The sequence below is a fragment of the Liolophura sinensis genome, chromosome 1, assembly GCF_032854445.1.
Source record: "Liolophura sinensis isolate JHLJ2023 chromosome 1, CUHK_Ljap_v2, whole genome shotgun sequence".
NCBI classification, from domain to species: Eukaryota; Metazoa; Mollusca; class Polyplacophora; order Chitonida; family Chitonidae; genus Liolophura; species Liolophura sinensis.
The window spans coordinates 36,913,264-36,925,862 of record NC_088295.1 but is presented as its reverse complement, the minus strand read 5'-3'; positions in this window follow the sequence as shown (position 1 = coordinate 36,925,862).

Sequence of the window (12,599 nt, the reverse complement as noted above, 5' to 3'; positions counted from 1 at the left end):
CGTAAAATGGCTTATCATCGTTTTAAACAATAAAGACCTTTTCGGGCCCTATCTTGGTAGTCTCCACATGTTCATTCCGGCCTTTGCGATGGCTTTTGTGGACAAACTAGTAAGTTATTACTCATTCATTTCAAAAGAACAATGCTTGGACAAGAGTGACCATTACGCAGAAAAGGAAATTCCGTTTTATCATGGCTGCATCGATTGCCCTTTAACATGGCGTTCAAGTGTTCACAGTTTGGTTTTTCTTTGTACTTCATGACTATCATATCTAGGACATATCCAAGACGGACGAAGACGGACAAATGCAACGAGATAATATGACAGTCCCCTTTCTGATTATGTCGCCCAAAGTTATATTCAGGGCAGTGTTTGTACAAGTTTGCTTATTTATGTATTTCATTGTGGTTTAACGTCGTTTACTAGAATTTTTCAATGTTCCTATCTATCACTTGTCTACAGTTATATTAGGAAAGTTTTCTTCCTTCTTTGAAACTCGCCTGCTGACCTTCTTTAACACCTTATATCATCACACCAAGGGTTTTTTTTAGGCCGATCCATATCATAGCGCTTAAATTATGGACACTGTTTGAACACCAACACGGTGACGTCACTGAGATTGTACTGGGACAGGGTAAGCCCCTTCTGTGAGCTGGAGTACTTATCGCAGACGTCACTGTGACTTGGTTTTGATGATCAAAGCGTTTGAAGAACGGAATCTATCGAACTGGACAAAATAAGACAAGATCTTGGACTGAAGCATGCAGTCCTTGCATTTGTGGTATTTCTCTAAAGCGATTGGCCAATTTTTGAAAGGTGTCTACATTGCTATAGAGAGCATTTGTTCCATTCACGGACACATTAAACTGATTTTGTGTAGATGTAAAAGAGTAACGCAAAGCATGAATTCTTAAGTAGTACTTTTAATCTTAATCCCTTCTTCGTACTCATTTCAGAAAACGTTCAATGATTGGATGGAGTTAATACCAGAAATCATGGTCATTGTGTTTGTATCATGAAAAAACAGTCGTATTTTCAGAGCGGAATTCGAGAAGTGAGTGTTTGCACTAGTCAGAACTGTGGCAAGCTCGATAAATCGTTAATGTCATATCAAAAAGACATTGTGAGACCCGTATACTTAAGACAAGGTTAGAAAACACACACTAGGCTTTCGGAGGCATGCAATACATTTGCAACTCGTTGGCTATAGCTCTTGTGGACGGTTCCACAAATCGATGCTGACTTTTGAAAAGATATTTACACTATGTTATCAAATTACCAACAGGCTTTAACGAGTATTTCTCCAAAGGCCGCGAAACGTGATTCTTTGGCCTTGCCTTTCTTATTTGATAGGTAAGGCTTTACCGAATAAATCAGCGATTCGCCGCTCGATGGCGGGACGAATGGGATGAGGGCTGCTTCCTAAACAGGCTTGAAGTGATGGATCAATGATCCCTTGATTGACCTAAAGTCGGGACTTTTCGAGCCGAGAAATATTTTTTAATATTCCCTGGTCAGACGGTAGAAGAGAGGAAGTGAGTTGGAGATCCACATATAGAGTCGCGGTTGCTGTCTAAGGAGCTTATGGATTTTGGTGACGGGAAGATATTTTTGATTCTAGATAATGCGCATTGGCTCGCAGTCAAAACCACCCGAAGATAAATCAATAAGCACGACCTGTCTAAATTCCTACAGCGTCTAATCAAGAACATCACAAATATACCCAGTTCTACTTCTTCAAAGCTCTGGAATTTTGTCTCTAAGGTGTGAAGTCGAGCCGTATATAATCAAAGGACGTGTAAATTGTTAGAACGTGTTCCAAAACTGACTGCCAACTTCACACGCAACCAAAATCGGATATCCTTACCGTCTCGAATGGAACTCCAATTGGAACTGCCAATCTCGATTCGGCTACCCTCATGCCAGCCCAGCCAGTAATAATCAATGGCAAAAATACGTCACACCAGTTTAATTACAAGTTAATTTGAGCTGTCTCGATGCTGTCTTGATTTCCGCCCTATCCAGTCAATGGAAGGCTTCACAGACTTGCATGTGGTTTATCAATTACCGATACTGCTATTTGAGGTCAGCAGATGTGACTAAAATTACCTCAAGGAGAAAATCTTACTGAATAATCAATTCGATTATAAATTAAATTCTCTATCAGATCAAACTTTTTTAAATAAACAGGTGTTGATCTGAATAAACAGACGAAGAAAGATCTACATTTTTTGTGAAAGCAAAATACTTCGGGCCTGTCATATTGGTAGTGGCGAGAAAAATATTAATTTGGTGGGCTTTTTTTATTAACTGAAAAATCTGCCTACATGTAACATGTACGGTTGGAATCGCTGGTGAATCTTGCTGATACCGTCATATTTGAACGGTGGTTTACATTGATGAACAACATTTATATTTTATAAAATAAAAACTTACAGCACAGAGAGTAAAGCCAGAGCAGCAACGAGAGTGTCATTGGCAAATGGTCACACGTAACCTGTGAAATACAGCCTCTCCTCAATTTACCTCAGTTTTGTTTCATTCTAACTGTTCATGTAAATACTTTAACAGTAGCTATTAAAGCACCATGGCTTAAGCAGAATTAGGAGGGGGAGGCAGTGATATTTAACTTAGTTGAATCTCATTAGGCCTCACTGGTCAAGAGTTAGTCATAATGCTGTGTTGTCGTCACATTTAACATACAAGTATGCTTAGCCTTGGTTTACGCAGAAATACAATAAAACACATTTACAGCACAGACAGCAAAACCAGAGTATCCACAACAGTGTGAAAGTTGGCAAATGGCCACACATATGCCGTGAATTACTTCCTCTTGTCAGTTTACCCCAGTGCTAGTTTTATTCTAACTGTTCATTTAAATGCTCAAACAGTGGCAAATTACACGCCTCCTAGTAACATAGCTTAAGAAGAGTTAGGTATAAAAAACGCGCTGATGTTTAACTTCGTTGCAATCCACTAGCTGTATCAGTGTCTAGAATTATAACGGTATTCAAAATGTTGTGTTGTCGTTACATTTAATCACATTGAAACAATGCAAAGGGACAATGACTCGGAGATATTTAGTCCAGTCAAGGTTTAGATATATCAAAGAAAAGAACCTCAGCTGGATTTAGAACCAAAGCACCAAGAATGACAATCAGAGTTGAGATGAGATTGATTCCACACAACGTTAAGTATTCATACATGCTACGTTGGACCCGCTCGAATAACAACATTCACAAATATTCCGATGAATACAGTACACCCAGGAAGCCTCCGTGGCTTACTTGTTAGCATGCTAGCGCAGCAAAATGACGCGGAAGCCTCTCACCAGTGTGAGCAGTGTGAATTCAAGTCCAATTCATGCCAGCTGGTTGCCTCTTCGGTAAAGTCTTCCAGCAACCTGTGGATGATCGTGGGTTTCTCCCGGTTTCATTCCATCATAAAGCTGGCTAATAAGTTAAATATTCTTGCGGTGTGCAATCAAACAAATTTATAACTACAGTGAGCCCTGCTGATTGTCTTTGTTAACACGACATTTTGCAGACATGTCGCTTGATCATTTGTCATAAGAAATAATAGCATAGTTCTGTTATACCTAATATTACATTGGGTTCTTCTTAGTAACTTGCTCAGGGTAAGCTGAAAGACGATGTGGCACTGAGAGTTTCTGGTGGCGTCACGGATTCTAATCTCCCATGAGTCGGAACAAATCTAGGCTCTATCACGTAGAAGACCAATTCGTTAAGAGACGTTATGAGGCATATAATTCAGACTTGAGTAGAAAATAAAAGCAGCTGTCGATAAAATGTCCTCTTGCCAATTTTCTGGACACAAATGTTTAAATCAAACCTCTAAACACGTCTTTTGCTGCAAGCTGAACACGCATTGAGGCAGCAGTTGTAAATTACATGGGCTATCGTCAAATCCATGCCTATTCATACTTACAAAACTCTGCCCAATTCTTATTTCCCGGGGGTACAATAACGACATCCTCAAGCATCGGCCAAACCCATCGATCATCCTCGACGGTTGGGAATTCAAGCTTAGGGACTTCAGTGGAACGCAGAAGGGAAAAGTTATTTATCATTACATTACATTGAGATGCACAAAAACATTCATTGAGGATGGACCTCGAGAAATAAACCACCTTTTGTTGTCCCTGCATTTCACAGCCTCTAAACCCGAAAATAAATTCATTCTAAGCACCCCTTACCATTAGTAGTCCTTATTCACCAAGGATGAAATACCGACAGTTATAATCACGCCAATCGGTCAGAAAATGTTGGTGCTCTGAATTTATATGACGGATTCATCTGAAGTAAACAAACTTACCGCTTCAAGTTTTGATGTTTTTTAAAATAAGTTTTGTACATTCTCCGGGCAACTGATGCTGGTATCTGATTGAATTGTCACTTTATGGTGGTAAGGCAATTTAGAGCACTCTCCGAAATGGAAGCGTTCAGTTTTTATGAACATCACTTTTGTTGTATGAATTTTGTCAACGAGGAATGTTTTGTTTTTGCGTATATGATGGATTTTTTCCTTTTTTGTGTATTTTCGGTCATACATGTATATGAGGACAAGTGGCCAGTGCCATTGCCAACATAATTATACTGCTTCTTAACTTAAAAGCTATGTGGAAGACACCCGATATTACGTCCTAATAAGTTGTATTTTGCGGACACCCGACTCACCATCAACTGACCTATACATACTCATAGGGAGTCCAACAATCGAAGAAGTATCAAGGTTGACATTTGAAAGAAATAAGCCTTACTCTAGAAGCAAACTAGGCTGACAATCTCACTACACCAATTAACCTAGCCTAGTTTTAGATGACTGTAAGTAGAAGCTGAGAATTGCCTTCTTATGGAAATGGCTCTACACACGATTTGCTTTAAAAATGATCCAAAAGAACAACAGCAGAACCATATTTTGTAAGAAAACAATTTCCTGCCCAAGTCAAAAAATATCGAATGCCTTCGCCACTTTCGAGGGAACAAGGGAAGACATATACCACTGTAATTACTGTGTGGCAAAGTTAGCTCTACACATGTTCTGTTTTGAAACCCTTTAAGGCAATAGAAGCAGTGCTTTTACAGAAAAACATGAAACTGTGATATAGGTATTCATGACATACCTTCCCCTAAGGACCTATGAAGAAAAACTGCTTGGAGCCGATAGAGTTGAATGCTCGCACATCTAAATGCAACGCAATCCAATAACACTCGCTTAGAAACATGAATTTTTAACAGCTGTTCTATCTACCACAGTGCCAGTATTTAAAAATTCAAGTATGTTATGCAATAGGCTTGGGGGGGGGGGGCGTTTGCTTCTTAACACAGCAACTGTAGTTCAAATGTATAAGTTTTAAAGTTTTACAGAAAGGCAAACTATTTCTTTGGAAAAAGAAATAAAAAGTCCCTTCCTGAAAAGACCACGAGACAAAAATATTAAATAACACTGAAAATATATTTTATATATTCGATGTTACAGCATATAATGTGACATACAGCATATAATGTAACATACAGCATATATGGTACTGTACACGTAAAACACGCTTGCTCTATATACAGCTGCAGAATAAATGCCCAAACCATTAAGATGGCTTCATTTGAAAGATAAAGAATCTAGATACATGTAAGGTGGAGAAAAATAATAACTAATGAATTTAAAAGGCAGAAATTTCTTGAAGTAAGTAAGATTAAAACTCAAGTACCGAATACATCTTTTTTAATCTGAGGGCATGTGTTTTTCTTATAATCCCCAGAGTTAAGATATGAGACAGGCCTGACTTGCACCCGAGAAGCCTTAAAAATAAAGGTGGGCAGAATCTTGTTTCCAGGAAACACGACAGTGTTTGCCATAAAATTTTCTTTCATCGTCGACATTGTTCTTGCCTTCAAAGCCGACTAGAAAATCCGGCTTACTGATCGCTTGCGTTTGGTTTCAATGTAATTTAAGATTACACCCATTAACCACGTGCCTTAATTTACCTGAATAAATTTCCCTTTGCACAAGGTCTTCATACCCACCGAGACACGAAGGTTTATACAGCCAAATGTCAGATTACACATTCGAATGCCTCTATACTCAAAACGTATTCATGGTGCTAAGAAGCGTGTAAGTTGTTACTATTAAAGCACTTACATGAACAGATAGAAGAAAGCCTTAACTGAGGTCAATTGATTAAAGGTCGGATTTCACCGGTATAAAATGTGTAACCATTTGCCAACATTATCTGGTTTTCCTCTCTATGCTGTTTTAGCTGGGTAAACTCAAAAGCAAGACTCCATGTCCAAAACAATCATCAACACCACTTTTCAAAGACATATTCAACAAATGAGATGCACAAAAAAACGGCTAGTAACTTCTTAAAACATATCCGTTAGTTTTCGGAGGTGTTGACGATACCGAACCTGTTCTCCCAGCACGATAAGCAAATAGAATGTTAAATTAGCGGTTAAAATTAAGATCATGAAGACGAGCAAGATAAACGAATCTAAGAACTGCTTTCTTTACAATTATCCATTTCAGCATCGTGTCATTCTCGGCATGACACTAAATCTCTTTCAGATTTAACCAACTATGTATGCTCTATTCACATAACAGTACAGGATCCCGTTATTCGTGGAAGAGAGAACAAATTCGCTCGGCGTCTCTTGGATTATGCCTCATCCAAAACTGCTGTTCTCAAGCAAATAATGATGGTAACGTCTTACGAGCTCTCCAGCCAAGCTTTGATACAAATCCAATATACTCAGAGGCATCAGGACATTGTTTTTCGTTGCCCTCTCTGAGCTCGGTCTCCGTATGTTTGAACCCAGATGAACCGAGATGAAATCCCGTAAAGGGAATCAATGACGAATCGAGTAAAACCCCAAAATGGCCAGATATATACCATTATTTGCTCATACTCTACCCCAGATAATTTACGACCCATTCCTATTATCTGTTCTACGTCGTCCTTTAAAAGCGATGAATATTAAAGCCATTGCCTATTACTGCGACGGACGGACCTGTCAGTCTCGGTCCAACCGTCCAACCGTTCTGATGGTATCAACGGAGTAGCCATTGGCCTCCGCTTTTACTGTATAATTCCCTACTTTACAGTGTCACGCGGGCAGCTCGTTTCCATAACATATTGCTTCTGTCGTCTTCGAATCGCCGATACGACTCCTATCAATAACCAAGTGTCTATAAATTCGGCCGAGGGATTCCATCGATTAATTCTCCAACGCTGGAGCAAGGTAAATCTTATAACACAACGACTTGATCATTCGGGCCTATCCAAAGCCAATCCAATCTTATACACACATTGTGTCTCTACACCATCTGGATATGCAATCCGTAAAACAGCGCAACACGTTTTACAATCGGGAACTTCGGTTTAAAAATACCAAACGACATCTTCCTCAAAGATATATATGTAAGCAGAGATAGGTTTGGTGCAACAACGAAGCACTTTCTAGAAATCTAGGATATGCCTACCTTGAGACATCCAAAATTGACCCCCTCGCGTTCACGCGAGTGATGACAGCTTGTCCGGTTCCATAATTCAACACTGCTTTGACGGATGGAAGGCGAAGTCAACAGAAATGTCCCCGCTTACTTTACACTGGCTGTTGCTGTCGACGGGAGCTTCGCAGCAGCGAGCGGTATCGCTGGCCATGGTTCGGTTAAAATCCGTGATAGGACTGGTTCACTCTGCTCCAGGCCCGGCCATCATCAGTGCGGCTCCGAAGGAATGAGAACGGCGTTGCCATGGAGCTCACGAGGTATCGATCATCGACTGTTTGTCGGGCTGGCCGCCTTCGGAGGTTAGCATTGGCCATCAATAAAGAGGTCGTGAAGAGACCAGCCATGGGTTGCCATAGTAGACCGAACCACAACGATTCGCGCCATAATCGAAGTCCAATGAGAAACCCTAACGCTCTTTTGTACACAAAACAAATCGACGCCTCTTTGTGCACGCGATAACCGAAAAATTGATAAAAGCTATATTCACTTTGCGTGTGAATCTCCCACACTTACAGCTTTTTCTTTTACGACCATATCTAATTTTCCTTTTCGACATCCTCGAGCTACAAAGCGTCTGACATATTCCAGTCGATAATCGTCTTTACGCCGAGTGTATTTTCACTAACAACAATATTTGGCATGCATTCATTCGAAGCATCTACACATTGCTCTCTCTCAAGCTTTCTCTCAAGCAAGATGGGCGCATTTAGTGTCTCTTTCGGAGAAATAGCCTAATGAGAAAACGTAACAGCAGCCCTGGATGTCGGCAGAGTTGCATGGAATCTAGAACTGTATCAACTATTTAAACATACCACAGGACATTTTCACTGAGGGTGATGACAAGGGAATCTTGTCGGCATGGCTTTGTTTTGCAAATAAGGGGAAATGTTCATTCTAAGGGTAAATGACCAAAGCACCAGACCTGCAAATAGCACAGTGATTTATAAACGTTCCTGCCCATATCGGTAATAGTACACCTACTGGCTCATACAAATGTAACGTAGTTTCATGGCCTGTGGATGGTCGTGGGTTTCCCCCGGGCTCTGCCCGGTTTCCACCCACCATAATGCTGGCCGCCGTCGTATAAGTGAAATATTCTTGAGTACGGCGTAAAACACCAATCAAATAAATAAATAGTTTCATGGCTTACACAAGTGACAATTTAAAAGAATGGCACAAAGTTTTAGTATCCCGGCTGTCACTTAAATGTATGGTAACTGTATGGCTTACACAAGTGTCAATTTATGTCATTAAGACAATGCCACTAGGTGTTAGTATCCCAGCTGTGTCATTCAAATGTATGGTAACTGTATGGCTTACACAAGTGTCAATTTATGTCATTAAAACAATGCCACTAGGTTTTAGTATCCCAGCTGTGTCATTCAAATGTATGGTGACTATATGGCCTACACAAGTGACAATTTATGCCATTAAAACAATGGCACTGTGTTTTAGTATCCCAGCTTTGTCACTTAAATGTATGGTGACTCTGTGGTTTACACAAGTGACAATTTATGTCATTAAAACAATGCCACTAGGTTTTAGTATCCAAACTGTGTCACTCAAATGTATGGTGACTATATGGCTTACACAAGTGGCAATTTATGTCATTAAAACAATGCCACTAGGTTTTAGTATCCAAACTGTGTCACTCAAATGAATGGTGACTATATGGCTTACACAAGTGACAATTTATGCCATTAAAACAATGGCACTAGGTTTTAGTATCCAAGCTGTGTCACTTAAATGTATGGTGACTCTGTGGTTTACACAAGTGCCAATATGTGTCATTAAAACAATGCCACTAGGTTTTAGTATCCCAGCTGTGTCACTCAAGTGTATGGTGACAAGTGACAGTTTATGCCATTAAAACAATGGCACAGGGTTTTAGTATCCCAGCTGTGTCACTCAAATGTATGGTGACTATATGGCTTACACAAGTGACAATTTATGCCATTAAAACTATGGCACTGGATTTTAGTATCCAAGCTGTGTCACTTAAATGTATGGTGACTCTATGGCCTACACAAGTGACAATTTATGCCATTAAAACAATGGCACTGGGTTTTAATATCCAAGCTGTGTCACTTAAATGTATGGTGACTCTGTGGTTTACATAAGTGACAATTTATGTCATTAAAACAATGCCACTAGGTTTTAGTATCCCAGCTGTGTCACTTAAATGTATGGTGACTCTGTGGTTTACACAAGTGTCAATGTATGTCATTAAAACAATGGCACCAGGTTTTAGTATCCCAGCGGTATCACTTAAATGTATGGTGACTGTATGTCGCACACGTGTCAATGTATGCCATTAAAACAATGGCGCTAGATTTTTGTGTCACTTAAATGTAAAATGGCTGTATGGCGAACACAAGTGACATTTTACGCCATTAAAAACAATGGCGCTAGGTTCCAGTATCTCACCTGTGTCACCCAAGTATATGGTGGCTGTATGGCGAACACATGTGATAATTTATGTCATTAAAACAATGGCACTAAAGTGTACTGTGAACAACACACTTTCTGCTTAGTCATAGCGGAAGACAACTGTCAGTCATGAGTGTATAATAGAATAGCGTTTCGATTGATTACAAATTCAAAGCTAGTCATGTATATTCAACCTCCTTAATGAAGCACAGGTCAGGTCTCAGTTTAATGAGGTGTCATCTGCATTTCACGCCTGCAGAAAAGCACATCTAAACAGCGAATCACTGCTAAACCAATGCATAGCCACATGACTACACCATATATTACACCAAGGCTTTTAGAATAAGGCACGCTCTGCACATCTCGTATTACTATTAGCCCTTGTAAAGACAGCTTGATTTTACTAGATAAACTCAGTAGGTCTACAATTACATTTCTAAAATAATTCACGAGGTTCTGTTTCCATCCAATGGACAAGTGGTTAAGGGATTTGCTTTTAATCGATGTGAAGGTTCCAACCCAGCTTTTAATTTAATTGTCCTGTATATTCGCCACTCTCAAAAAAAAAATAATAATCCGTTAAATTTAACGGAAAGTCTGTTGTCTGAGTAATGATAAAATGTATTCTGTTATTGCAGCAGATTAATAGGTTAAATATACAGCGCACATGTTCTACAAATTCAACATATAGACTCTATTAGACTTAATAGAATATTATATTGAATATGACATAATATTGTATTTTAATAATAGACTAGATTCTAGCGAGCAAAGGTCAGTGGTTTAACCTGAGTATTCTGGATTCCTACAAAATTAAACTGGCCGTCATAACATCAGCAAAAAATGGTAGAGTATGGCGTTAAACGTCAATCAGCGGCTAACCGAAAACCTAACGTCAGAGCAGTTTCGGAATATATTTAACATCACATATAGTGTTAAACTACAAGACTTTCTAGTTGTGTACTTATGTATGTAATGAATGAATGCTTTAGGTTTTACATGTACGTCGTACTTAACAGCTTTTCAGTCATGCAACGACGAGGAGTTATTAGGTGTGTGTACATATAATGCATGTGACTTCTTGTGGCAGGGCGAGTCCATGCCGCCAAAGTGCTGCCGTCATGGAAGACATCAGGACGTGACACCTCATTCAATCACACGACCAACCAGTCCTATTTCCTTGCTCAACCATCTCGATGTTGAGTGCCGCACGAGGCAGCAGCATGTTCCGTTTTTAAAGTGTTTGGTATGACCCTACCAGGGTGTGATCCATGGCGTCCCTTCTTCAGGCGGACGTCCTGGCCATTAGGCCACCGAAGCCGTCTCCAATTGTGTAAAGTTAAAAATTTCTAACACCAAAAGAAGTTGTTAAAATAACATTAAATGCTTTAACTTCCCTACCACTGCCAAAATGCTGGATTTAACATTATCAAGTTATATATAATATTTCTTTTTTAAGAGTACAGAATATTAGCAACACAGTTCAACCTAAACAAGGAACTTAATGTTGCGGAGGCAGAATCGTGTGGTCATCAAATTTGGCCAGCGCCTAAAGAAGACCTGGCTTTTCCTTGCATGGAACACACTCCTTAGCACTGAAGCGGCAATTGAGCCAGAAAAGAAAAAAGGTAAGAAATTTGTGAATAGAACTAAAAGCTAAAATGCGGAGTTGTGGTTCTGCATTTAGTTTTTAAAATGAATATGTCCAGAAAAATCGATATACAAATCCCCTGACAGGATTGGAATATTTTACATCAGAGCAGACCTTAAAATTCACGACCTTAAATTAGCATAATGAATTAGAAGATGAAAAGAATAGTTTTCCTTACCCTGCTGGTTAAGGTAATTACTACGCATATAACATCTTTTGTTTTATCATGATCTTTGGCTCTTGGCTTCAGCTTTAAGAATACTTGGCTCTATAAATAAGATTAAAAGAGCATTTTGGTGATGGGAGTGGACTGTCTCAAGCAAATAGAATCAAGCAAATGAGGAAGCTAACCAGATGTCACAAATTCACCAAATGGCAAAAATTCTTCACCTAGCCAATTAATATTCATCAAATTTGTGTTGTACACAATGTTTGAGTAAATTGCACCTTAGAAAAAGGAACCAAACTCTTACCTGCAGTGGCCAATATAGCCAGGTGTTGAACTTAACTGTGAATGATTTTCTTTAGATAACGCGACCATGATTACGGTGGGAAGAAGCCGGGTAGATCCCGGAGGAAACACACAGCCAACCCACAGGATGCTGGAAGACTTCCTCATGTACCACCAAAGAGGCAGCCAGCACAAACTAAACTTGAACGCACACAGCGCATTGGTGCGTGCATATTTAGCACGCTCAAGTCTCGGCCACCTGTACAGAAATACCTTTAAACGGAAAAGGACCCATTGTTAACATTTCCATACTATCATCACCCCATGCTTGTCTTCAGGCTGCACACGGAAATTTTGTACTCAAATCATGACCTTGAGAGAATTGTGGTCAAGTGAGTCACACAGTTGGTTGCCCACCACTTTACACCTTTACTGGGCTAGCTAAAAGCTATGAGAGTAAGAATTACATATGATAACAACTACCTCACTCTATCCAGCTTTATTGGAAAGCTTCTTGAGAAAAATATAACAGACAAAAGA